The sequence below is a fragment of the Bemisia tabaci genome, chromosome 7 (assembly GCF_918797505.1).
Source record: "Bemisia tabaci chromosome 7, PGI_BMITA_v3".
NCBI classification, from domain to species: Eukaryota; Metazoa; Arthropoda; class Insecta; order Hemiptera; family Aleyrodidae; genus Bemisia; species Bemisia tabaci.
Window position 1 is genome coordinate 44,120,075 of NC_092799.1, and position 13,058 is coordinate 44,133,132.

General features: G+C 40.9%; 1 protein-coding gene across 2 annotated transcripts in view; it reads left to right on the forward strand.

The window, feature by feature from the left end:
* Acsl (Acyl-CoA synthetase long-chain) overlaps positions 1-13,058 on the forward strand; it is a 52,816-nt gene that overhangs the window by 5,299 nt on the left and 34,459 nt on the right. Inside the window, exon 1 of one of the 2 annotated variants that reach the window (XM_019049633.2) lies at positions 10,494-10,757. The exons of the other annotated variant lie outside the window; for it this stretch is intronic. The gene's annotated coding sequence lies outside the window, so the exon portion shown is untranslated. Of the gene's footprint in view, positions 1-10,493; positions 10,758-13,058 lie in introns of those variants that run through there. 2 annotated transcript variants of the gene reach the window in all.

Sequence of the window (13,058 nt, forward strand, 5' to 3'; positions counted from 1 at the left end):
CTTTTTCTTGATTCAAGAAAAACAGTGCTTGGGTTAAGCAAAAAAGTAGCTTACATTAACCAGCAAAATTCTTGATTTAAGAAGAAATACTTCTTGGCGGCAAATTTAAGATTCTTTTTTTTTCCAGTGTAGGCGGTTGTAAGATCGAAATTTATAGTAGATCGAGCTTTTTTTTTTTTTGAAGTTGCGTTCGCCCAATTTTTCTCCACAAAAAATCAGGATTTAGCAGTCAAAAATCAGGAATAACTAGGAAAATCCAATTTTGAGTTTATCGAGAGTCGAACTTCGAAGTTGTTTATCACTTTTTCTATTTATTGCTGCGGGCTGCGAACTCAACCTCTCAAAATACTACGATATTTTATGAACCTTTCTCAACAGAAAAAAAGGTCATTCCGTAAGGTTTGGGCCAAACCATTCATCGATGTCAAATTTGTTCAGATTATGATACCAAGACCGCTTGGCGCTTTGTTTTGCAATTCAATTGCTCCAAACATTTGTCCTCCACAATATTCCCACTTTATTGACTAAACAAAACAATCTTCAAATTACGTCGGGATTGGTCCGAAAAGTACTCAATTATTCAGTGAGAATGCGTGACATTTACCTCTGTGCAAGCATGCATGCAAGACTGGTAAAACCGAAACTCCCGTCTTCCAACCGTAGAATTATTCAAATCACTATCTTGATATCGGTTTTATTGTCGTGAAATAATATATGACCACTGTAAGTCGAATATGAGTGGTTATTTGCATTTGATGACCACTTTTTATGAATTCTTTGTTCATGTGCTCATATGTTTTGGTACCTGCACTGTCATCAACTCAATTATTGAATTTTCCCATGATGTACACGGATAAAAAAAAGCAAGAGTTTGTTGTGTGATATGGACATTTCCAATTAATTGTGGTAGTACACGAATTAATCGTGGTTGTACCCCAATTAATTAGGTTACTAACCCAAATGTTGCGGTACTACCCTAACTTGAGTTGCGGTTCTACCACAATTAATTAGAAATGTCCGTATCATCCAACAAATTGTGGTAGTATCACAATTTTAGGGGATAACCCCTAACGCTTTTTTCCGTGCATTTGCTTTTTCGTTATGTTTTTTTTTCCTCGTAAGAAAAATCATGGTCCATGCGACTATGAAAAGTCGACGGACGTTTCAAATTTTAATTTTGACCACCCTAGTCCGTGCAAATACTGAATTCATGAGACAAGTTATAAAAATGTGTCAGATTTTGGAATCGGCCAGTGGTTAATAGCCTAACTTTCATGCAAATTATCTGATAGTTGTTTCCAGTGCAATATTTGACAAAAAAAAATCGAATAGTCCATGAAAGAGGTTAAGAAAGTACTTCTAAAGGGAGGAATAAAAATTGATGAAAATCGGACCGAATTGAGGCTGACCATTGTGATGGCATAACCAGTTCAAGTTTTTGTCTGGGCCTCAGCCAATCAGCGAATGCGGACTCCTTTGCCTCTTTACGTCATGACAGACCGTCAAGAATACCGTTTAAATGGGTCCATATTTTGGCGATTTCAAAATCTATTTGCTCTGTCATTTCGAGTTAAAAAATCCGAAAAAATTACTGAAAGCTGGACGCGCCCTAGCACTTTTAAAAATAATCGAATTGAAGAAAAAAATACGCCACCGACCCATTTTGGGTTTAAATTGACAGGAGTGTCGTCGCACTACACGCTGAAAATTGGATTTACATAGGTTGTTTTTTCAACCCTGTCAGTAAAGAATTCTCTCCGAAATTGGGTATGATTGTTGAAATTGATAGACATAGCAATAGACAAAGAAGACGTAGGGAGTATGGAGCAATCCTATCGGTTGTAATGAGTGGTTCTTATAGACTAAGGGGGTAAATGATTGACTAACTATAGGGTCTCTCGTGGGTTGCCGTCAGTTAGCCTATTGCCTACCTCTTATGCCCATTGCAATTACCCTCTTCCACCAGTAGTATCCCTCCATATCCCTTTTGTTTTTTTTGTCTGTAGTTTTTTCTATGAATTTCAACAATCAGCCCGCTGGACTGTTGCACGATCCAGGCACATCCCCTCCGAAGACTTTGACGGAGGGGATGTCTCAATATTTATCCCCGGCGGGTCCTCCCAATTTCAAGGAGCGAAACCTCACGGCTACAGCTTTTGCACTTGACACTTGTAGCGGCGAGATCTTGAAATCAATCTCCTTGGTTGAGCGTTCAACTTGCGGGTCGGGAGGTAACGATGTAGGTACTTGCCTTGTATGTGGTGGCGGCGACTGACCGCAATCCGTGTCCGTTACTTCTAACGAGTGGTTCCGCAACAGGCGGTATGGCATCGGGCAACACGGACATGAGGCCGTGGCCAGCATCTGTATCCGCTTCATCAATTGAAAGCTCTATTTCTATCTCTTACAAAGCTCCCTCGTTGAGAGTCCTATCTCTATCTGTTATTAAGCTCCCTCGTTGAAATCTCTATCTGTCATAAAGCTCCCTCGTTGAAATCTCTATCTGTCATAAAGTTCCCTCGTTGGAATCTCTATCTGTCAAAGCTCTCTCGTTAAAATCTCTATCTGTTATAAAGCTCCTTCGTTGAAAGCTCTATCTCTATCTGTCATAAAGCTCCCTCGTTGAAATGTCTATCTCTATCTGTTATGAAGCTCCTTCGTCGAAATCTCTGTCATAAAGCTCCCTCGTTGAAATCTCCATATCTGTCATAAAGCTCCCTTGTTGAAATCTCTATCTGTTATAAAGCTCCTCTGTTGGAAGTTCTATCTCTATCTGGTATAAAGCTCCCTCGTTGAAAGCTTCATCTCTATCTGTTTTAAAGCTCCTTCGTCGAAATCTCTATCTCTAGCTGTTATAAAGCTCCTTCGTCGAAAGTCCTATTTCTATCTGTTATTAAGCTCCCACGTTCAAATCACTATCTGTCATAAAGCTCCCTTGTTAAAATCTCTATATCTGCCATAAAGCTCCCTCGTTGAAATCCTTATCCGTTATAAAGCTCCTCTGTTGGAAGCTCCATCTCTATCTGTTAAAAAGCTCCCTCGTCGAAATGTCTATCTCTAGCTGTTTCTTCGTTGAAAGCTCTATCTCTATCTGTTATGAAGCTTCTTCGTTGAAAGCTCTATCTCTACAGGTTATGAAGCTTCCTCGTTGAAAGCTCTATCTCTCTTTGTTATAAAATTCCTTCGTTGAAAGACCTAGCTCTATCTCTATCTCTATCTCTATCTGTTATAAAGCTCCTTCGTTTAAAGCGGAGAACTTCAGGCAGGGCATATTTAGGACGCAAGTCAGATGCAGGGCGTCATGCTCACGGAAAAAGTACGATTAACTGATAGAGCACGATTTTAGGAAGCCACCGCCACGACGGCAAAGAAAGCTCACGAATTTTTCGTACCGTGAAAAGTGATTTTTGCGATATATTTCGCTAATAGCCTCGAAAGTTACAATTTTTCCGAGTAGCACTGCAATATACTCGGTAATTATTAAGGAAAACTGAACTCCAGTGCTCGCCAGAAAAATTCGAAAAAACGAATCAAAAATATCATTCTTCTGTTCTGCGATGGAAGCTCAAAAATTAACAGTCAATATTCTCATTTATTTATTTATTTATCCATTTATTTATTCATTTATTTATTTATTTTTTAAAACAAATGATTTGTTCAAAAGTATGGACTTTTCAACTTCTCTGCTCAACACTTGGCAACTACAAACACGCGCTCAGGAACCGTTGGTGATCGTTCGATACTTAATTAATGTCCTGACCAAGCAACTGGAAGAAGCCATTTATCATAATAATCAGTAGTTGAGGAATCAATGTAAAAGAAAACCTTCAAAAAATGGAATTTTCCGCTCAAAATTCTGTAGACACCCATCCGTGACAGTTTCATGTAAGTTCCCACGTGTTACAAAGAGGTTAGTGAAGGGTCTCTTCTTGCCTGTTCGTGGTCATACGCTCTGTTTGTAGAACATGGGATGGGATGTTTACAAGAGCATCCCATTATGTATGTACTCATTGTCAGTAGCAAGCGTTGCTCTCTGAGCGTATAGTATACGCAGCAGCTCAACGTTGAGGTGTCAAAAAATGTGACCTTAGTATGACGAGTGCCTGCCAATCGTGACCATGCCTGTCCGCTGGCGGAGTTCCACCACCTCCATTTCCTAATTCTATCCCGACGAAAAGCACTAGCTAAACCGAGGTCAGTGTTCGAAACTCACCTTTGAGTTTTAGGAGCCATGTGGCGCATCAAGCCTGATTTTTAGGCGCCATTGACGATTTTTTAGGGGCCAAATTGACTTTTTGCCTATATATTACGGCATATTTAGTGAGAAATTAGACGCAAGATGTTTTCGTAACAGAACTAGTAAGTAGCTGTAACTTGGGGAAGGCAAAAGCACTAAGGATGAAATCGTGAAGAATAGAAAAAGCTTTCACTTGTAGTGCTGAACATTTCGAATAATCAACTACTATGAAAATTCAGATTTTTAATGGGCAATTTTTAGGGGCCACGTTGGCGCAGAGCCTTCATTTTTAAGGCGCATTTGGCGCGTTGGCGCCTGCGAGTTTCGAACACTGACCGGGGTAATCATACTCACGAGCCGTACAAAATTCCAGGAAATATTCGCTAATTACATTCTTTAACCGAAGTAACAATTCGAATTGGTTACAGGAAAGTTGAGAGCTCACAATCAGATGCACTACAAATCATTTCACACGCTTAGTTACAAATTGACGTAACATTGTTACGACTTGGATTGATCCTTATCAAAGTCACTGTTAGAAACAATAATTTTACGACAGATAAGAGGGAATTACTATTATTAGCGCTCGCATGTTTTAAGAACAACGAAAGAATTGTTTTTAGAGATAAAACCATTTGTTGAATTAGGAAATTCTTCGCTTGGTAATTCTCTTGGGATATTCTCAACAGTTCGTTCATGTAGTGTTTAAACAGACTTATCTCGATTTATTTTTTTTTTTTTTTTTTTTTTTTTTTTTTGTTAATTACAAGAGAGTAAAACATGGTGGAATTGATTCAAAACGTTCGACTTGTGAGTCAATGGCGGAGCGTGTTTTGCGATAATCGATCTGCCATTTAAACCCGTGGAAAAGGATCGATAAAGAGGGTGCTTGCAGTTAACACCTTAATAATCGATTTTTTACCATGGCTTCAAATGGAGAACTATCTGTTATCGATCATTAACGCATCGCCACTGTTTTGGATTTGTTGGTAACACACTAATTGCCCTTTTTTATTAAGAGGAAAGTTGACTCGATGGCCATGTGTCTCAAGCTTCCCAAACTGGCATACCCCCCCCCCCCCCTCCTAACAAAAACATTTAGGTAGTTGCACCTAAGCGTATAAAAAATGACCATGAAGCGGTTCAGATGGCAAAGCTAACAATTTTTTTTTTCTGCGCAGTAATGAGGCGGAATTAATGTTTCTCTCATAGTAGTTCTTTTAAACATTCCAGAGTGCGATCACGTCTAATTTTTGAACTTTCAAAGCTCTTAATTCGTCCAGATAATAACTAACCTCGCCACGGTTCGCGGAAGTGGTCTATCCGGAGGGCCGAAAACAAGGAAAAAAGACGAAAGAAAGTAAGAGAAAGAGCACCCTTTTAAACGCAAGTGCATAATTACAATTTAATTAAAACACTGTGATCGCAAAAATGAGATTATAGCGTTTTATGTCTTGTTATTTCTCGACATTCATCTTCTCCTGAACGAACAGCATTCGAACTTTTTTCAATGCAAGAGTTCCAATTCGACGATTATTCTTACTATTCTATCGGTTCCCTAGTTCGAAATCTAACTGTTAAAAATTTAAAGTGTGAAGGTATTTTTTACAAAATTAATCGGATAGGTGGGGCTCAAGGTGGGAATAATTTTTGTTTCGTTTACTTGAAACCTATCATGGAGACTTGATTGAAAACAGCCAGTTTCAAAATTGACATACTCCAGTACTTAATATGCGAGGCAAAAGCAGATAACCGAATCGTAAACCCACGAAGCCTTGATATCGTGACTATCGCCACATGGAGTATGATTTTGTACCTTGTGATATGTGAAGGCGAAATAGCATCGCACGCAGTCTGTACCCCCAATTCGTGTCAATTTTATCAATTTTACGGTTTTACCTTCTATTTCTCATTCAGGAAACATCAGTACCCCTCTCCACCATGTGGACCCTCCGACCTCCTCCACGCTCAGGGGGGGGGGGGGGGGGGTCATTAACTATCCATAGCTGAGATTTCTCAAGAGGAGAGGTGACCAGCGCCTCTGAGGATTGGGTTTTCGAGGAATTTTGGGGGTCGAGGTATTGCATATCGACGGTGAAACTACCAAACCACGTATCTCGTTTGCGGTGTTTAAAAATCTACGCTCACATTTTATTTTTTTGAAGTAGACCAAATCAATATCATTCCTTGAAATTTTCACAGAATTTTCTCCGCACGAAGAGGAAAAATCACAGAAATTTTCAAGACTGGACGTTAAGTAGCTTTTCATTTAAAAAATAAACTATGACAGGAAGTTTGCGACGTCGCAAACCGAGATACGTGGTTTGGTAGTTTCACCGTCGATATGTGGTGGGGATCGGATGGATGAGCGATGGTGAGCCCTGGAGACGAAAGCTCTTGGGGCATCCGGCGTGGCATCTCTATGTGGTAAAAGTCGTAACCGTGAAAATGCAACCTTTGGGTCCTGACTTTGCCGCGAACATGCCGCGTCTATTTTTACCCGCGACCCGCGTCCATCGAAGCTGTGACGAAAGTCAACGTCGACGACCCGTTCTCAATAATTCAGTGCTCGCTGTTTCCTTCCAGCCGGGGAGGGCTCTGTTTTTCTATCGTCCGATCGTGCCATCATGGTGTAAGTAGGGCGAAACGTGGACAGACCTCCTCCTCTCTCTTCTTCTTCTTCGTGTTTCTTCTTTATGCTTCTTCATCCTCCTCATCTTATCCATCTTCACTCCTTCCTTTTCTACCCCCACATTTCCCTCCATTAATTATATTCCTTCTCTCTCCTTTTCTTCCTCTTTCTACCCCTTCATTCGTTTATCTTTTTTTCTCCTTCTCATCTCTTTCACTTTTCTCTCTTTTTACTCTGCTCTCTCCCACCCCCTCTATTCTCTATATGTCCTTCTGTCGTTCCCTATAGGCACCTCTTCTCCTTCTCCCCCTTCTCTTCTTCCTTTTTTCATGTCTTCTTCCTGTATTTCCTCTTCTCTCTCCTTTTTTCCCCTCTTCCTATACCCTTCATTTATTAATCTTTTTTTCTTCGTCTCATCTCTTCCACTTTTCTCTCTTTTTCTCCCGCTCTCTCCCACCCACTCCATTTTTCCATCTCCCTCATCTTTCTTCCTATAGGCATCTCTCCTCCTTTCTCCCCTTCTTCTTTTTCCATGTCCTCTTCTTTTATTTCTTCCTATTCGCCTACTCCATCCTCCTCCTTTTCCTTTGTTTCTCCTTCCCTTCCAATTCCTTCCTCTCCGTCTTCTTCACCAACTCCTCTTCTCTTCCTCCTTTCCTTTTTTTCTTTCGCTCTCTCCTCCTCTCTTTGTTCTTTTCGACCTTCTTCTACAGGAGAAAACAGGAATTTCACCAGTATCCCCGAAAAGAGGGGTGGAGTCGCAGCCCCCAACTCTCATGACATAACGTCAAGTCATTGCATCGGTGAGTGATTTCCGACGTCCATCTATCATCCACCAGCCGATCACTAGCCACCAACGCCGGGCCACTCCGCCCTCTCTTGGTTGCTCGAATCAAAACATGTAATTATTGCGACAATCGCTGCGTTATTTATCATCATAACTTCTTTCCGGGTGGAAAAGACACGGTCCGCAAGAAAAGTTACCACCGATGACCTAGAGCCTAGGATATAATTATTCGTCGCTTATTAGATTTGCCCGTTGCAGCCGTCAGGTTTTTGCGTCTTGCGTCTTGCGTCAATGCCTCGAGTTTTCAAGGTAGTGCGTCCACGAGCGTCCACGAATGAGCTTAGCAGTCTCTTATCAGAGCTTTAAAGCTTCCAACATTGTCCACTTCAAAAAAAGCGTTTCTATCCTTACATAACGCATTTAACTGCGCTTTTAGTGCTTCTTTTCGAAGGTGAAAACTTAAAGCTCGCCAATGGAGATGTACAACACACGTCTATGATTTACCGCTTGATATGATTTAATCCCTGGCAAAATGTGCTGAATCTGAGAAGTAAAAATCACCTATGCTCAATTTTTTGTAGTGAAAATTCAGCTTGCAACAAAATTTGCACGTAATTTTACCTGATGCCGCAATCTCACGCTGAATGTGGGACCTGAATGTGGCTTGAATGTGGAAGTCATCGGCCCGATGCCTGAATTTTGCGCGTGACGCGCAAAATTCAGCAACGATTCTCAGCAACCATCGGACCAATTTTGAATTTGTTTGAACTATTCGAGTAGATTTAATACACATCTGGATGAAAATAACTCGAATTTGCTAAATTTCAGCCGTTGGGCGATGACTGTTGACTTCCACATTCAGCTGCTAAATTCAGCGTGTGATTGCGGCATGACAGCTTCTATTGACACGAAAAATCAACCTTTTTGGACTTAACGCTGAAATTTTTCGAGTTGAAGTGCTGATTTTTCGAAAATCTGGGTACTTTGACTTTTTGTTCCCCCCCCCCCTTGATCTTTTACTGACGGTCCTACTATTTTTAGTAAAAAAAACTTATAGGGTCTAAGCCAAACGTGTAATGCTTCCTCGGAAACCTTAATGCAGTTTCCTGGTTTCACTAAGTCATTGAACTGACAGTTTTAGCTCCGGCGTTTTTCGGAACTAAAAATTAAAACTTCGATCAAAAAATAAAAATTCCCTCCACGTCCAATCGATGCCACATCCAGGCCTCTCATTGGTCAGCGATGCAAGCTGGGATAATCTGACCGCGGAGAAGAGCTTTCAGTCGTGCATCATTAAACTCAACGGATGCCGCTGATGCCTTCATCGATGGCAATCAGTGTGACGTCGGAAGAACCTTGGGTTCCTTTCGACGGTTATCTATCCCGCTTGCTCTCACGTGACCCCAATTCCAACCCGTCATATTCAAATTTTCGAATTGCAATACTGTCTTCTTGCCGCGAGGCGGTCGGGAGTGCGAAGCGCTTGACATGGTTGCATCATTCAGGGAAAATCTGGAAATGTCAGAAATATTGATGAACTGTCAGGGAAATTGTTTTAGTTCACCTTTATTACCTTTCTAGCATGGATTTGACGTCTGAAACAAAACAAAAATTGCGTGAATATTATTTTGAATTATGTCTCTTTAACCGTCTTGCATCTCTATAATTGCCTGGGAATTTCACTCGAACACTGGGGGGAAAAAAAAACCACATTGGATCCAGAGTCCAGACTCCTAAAAACATGGACAAGAAAAAATACTCTTGATTCAATCGGATTTTTGCTTAAATCAAGAACCAAGCCTCTTAATTTGAGCGGATTTCCTTTTGATTTAAGCCAAAATCTGATTGAATCAAGAGTATTTTTTCTTGTCAATGTTTTCAAGAGTCTGGACTCTAGATCCAATGTGTTTTTTTCCAGCGAATGTGTCAGGAAAATCATGGAAATGCCCGAGAATTTAATTTTCCAAATTTGATGGCAAGTCTGGCTCGAGGGTTAGGCTGCGTAACGGCCAAGGTGGGGCCCCATGTTAGACTAATATTGAAACACGGCGTTTTCACAGGAAGCCAACTTTAGCAGCCACGTGCGCCACGCGTTATCGGCGGAGGCTGCACCGCGGGTCTCCTCGTATCGGTAGCACAGGTCGAAGCTCGAGTCGCGCTTTCGCGTGTGTTTGTTGATGTGTCGGTACTTGTATAATCGCGTTTCAAAACGAACGTAATAGACGTCCGGCGCACAGTGGACCGAGTCAATTAGAGAGGTCGGGCCCGGAATTTTTTACAAAAACTGCTGTATATTTCGCAGAGACAAGAGACCCTCCACTAGTATTTTGGCCATGGTGGAAGCTTTTACTTTCGGGACTTCAGCATTCTACTGTTGACTTACCTACATGGTTGATGTTCAAGAACGTGTTGGCAGTTTCGTTTTGCAAACAAGCCGAAAATGGCCGATGTTTGAGAAAGTTGTTTGGCTTATGACGTCATCCGAAGCTCATCATCGACCATGTAGGTAAGTCAACAGCCGAAAATAGGGTGATGACTGTTGCTCGCTCATAATTGTCCATAAGGAATTGTTGAAACCCCGAAAGTAAAAGCTTCCACCTGTCGCTAGGAGGCCAGTGGAGGGTCTCTTGTCTCTGATATTTCGTCACATTTTAAAGTTCTAGGGGCGCTACTAGATGCAAATTTCACCAGGGAACGAATAGAACCACTTTTAGAACCTCAAAGTTTTGTAGAAACGGAGTTATAAGCGTTCCAAAATTTTGTCCGACCTCGATCCACTGTGCGGCGGAGCGGGGCGGGGGGCGGGATAAGAGGTTAGACCCGAGCCCGATTATCACCTCTAACCCGCTCTTTAGTCCGACCCCATCCAGCCTCCACTCCGTCGCGTCGGTCTCGCGAATTTTCCACGCTTTCCGTCCCTTCGCTCCCGAATCCTTCCTCCTTCCTCTCGGTGGTCCCTCCTCCCCTTTATCCTGTCCCTAGTCCCGATGTCCCGGTGAACTTTCGGTTTCGATTCTGATCCAGTGGGCTCCTAGCCGCGGCCGCCACGTGATTTCGGCTTTTTTGTGTTGGCTTTAACGCCTATCCTCCTCCAAGAGCAGGTATGAGACTGTTACGTAAACCTATTTGCTTTTTAGTCTATTTTTGGGATTTTTCCTAATTTTTCCCCAATTTTTTTTGGTTATCGAGTTGTCCTATGAATCCGCGAAAAGGCACCCAAATGAAAAATTATTTTCACACATGTGCTCTCATAGAGGTTCTCCATTCTTGTGAACCAGAGATAGTTACGAGCCAAGAAAGTATGATGAAGGCTAGTTCAATGAGCTCAGGTTTAAAGTTTGCCCGATTAAGGGTCTTTTTTTAAAATAATTCCTCCGTTTTCCGAAAAATATGACCTTTTGGTGGGAGGCTCTTTAAAAAAAGGTGACTCTTTCTTTTAAAATCCATCATAACCTAACCTCAATGGCCTATGCTAACCATTCTTCCTTGCAGTGCGTCGTTCTCTTATACTAAACTAGACTTCATGAAAAGAAGGAACCCCGGCCAAATGATTAGGAGCATTGTTCCCTTCAAAATATATCCCCCCTTCTCTGTGTATTTCGAGTCTTGTATTGATGACTGAAGGTGTTTTCACAATTTCAGCGAACGTTTTCACCACGTTTTTTTCAGCTTGTTGATTATTTCGACTTTTTAAGATTTTGAATAAAAATTCCTGAAACTCTATTCACTCTGCAGATCTTCCGATTTCAATATAAATAGTAGGCATAATTTGATAGTAAAATAGTCTAAAATGATTCTGAAACCACAGCCCTAGTTGATGAAGCTAAAATTGTGTGTGAGATTCGTTCAGAAAGTACGTTTTAGAGTATTTGATGTCTTAAATGATCAAATATTGAATGCATTTTAAAAGCCGTCGCACCATAAAATCAGTTTCAGGAATTCTTGAAAAAAGTCCTAAAATTCAGAGGTTATACCATATGAATCGGTCAATCGAAGATCTGAACGGTCATATTACCATAAGACCCTGAGGTAGATTTACAGTGCTGACGAGAAAGACTCGATAGTTGATCGATAAATCGTTAAGTTCTGAATTCTAAGGCATGTTTTAATTATCCTCAAAAGTCATATCATGCTGCATATATGCAAAGTTTGAGTCGGAAATACATCTCGATTTGTTTTCAAAGTATGACTCAAGTTTATATCGTATATGTAGTTTTTTATCTCTCAGTTCGCGATTTCCCTCTAGGGCTGTATTTTTTTGAGTTATCTAAGTCAATTTGAAGCTCAGAATCTGATAAGCGCCGCAGGAGTTCATAGCCTAATAGCGCTTACCAGATTTTGACTTTCTCGCTCCCATAGGGTAGAGAGGAAGTATTGTCATCCTCCAAAAAAAAAAAAAAAAAAAAGTTGAAATTTCATCATTTCTAGACGTTTTAAGGTCCCAGGAGTAAAAATAACCATACTTGTAAAAATGTGTGTCCGTCCGTCCGACGTCCCCCAAATCTGTCTACAGCGATATCTCAGAATCTATCTGTTCGATTTCATTCAAAATTGGCACAGGACACCATATCTATGGTCTTCTTATGCACGTTCAACGATTTTGAGGTACGCTAAAATTTGGGGGGGCTACGCTCAATTGTCCATTTTAGCAAAATCACACGGAAAGCTCATTTTGAAAGACTGTAAATTTTGAAAAATGTCTTTAATTCTTTAACAATGGGCATCAAGCACATCACCTGGGTCATTAATTTAAGTTCCAAAAAGATCTTTTGGACTAAACTCAAAATTCAAGAGATTACGAGGCCCAAAAGTAGGCACTTTGCTCCCGAGATCACTCATCGGTGGGAAGCTCCGCATGCAGTCTGGGCGTATAACATTCTATTCACGATGCAAGTCATATGCTAATGCTTCCGGAAACGCTAAATCGCAATCAAAAGACGCTTCACAGCCGGTAATCAATGTTCAAGTTCCTATTAATAATAATCTCTTAGATAAGCGTATAAAGACTCTAGAGGAGTTATTAATTAAAGCAATCAGAGCAGTAATTGTCTTGTCGCCGTTTTGAGGTCATAAATTCCTAGCTCCTATCAGTATTATTATTTTTCCTTTGATTAGGTTTTTTACACCTTACATTTATAGCTTAGTGCATTTAATTTACCCTTTGTTTGTAAATATAGTATACTAAACTTTTCATATGTCTACAGGGAGATTCGCAAAAAGAAAGTTGTGAATCTCAGGAAACAAAGGGAACAAGCTCAAAAGCTCGGCCCTGCCCCTCCCTTAATCACAGCGAAATCTGATAAGACTTTCGCTAGTGCGTTAAAAGGCCCTCAGCCAGTTCAACAAATTAATCCACCTCATTTTACTCGATCTGATTAATCGCTTGCGGCGGGTGCGGAACG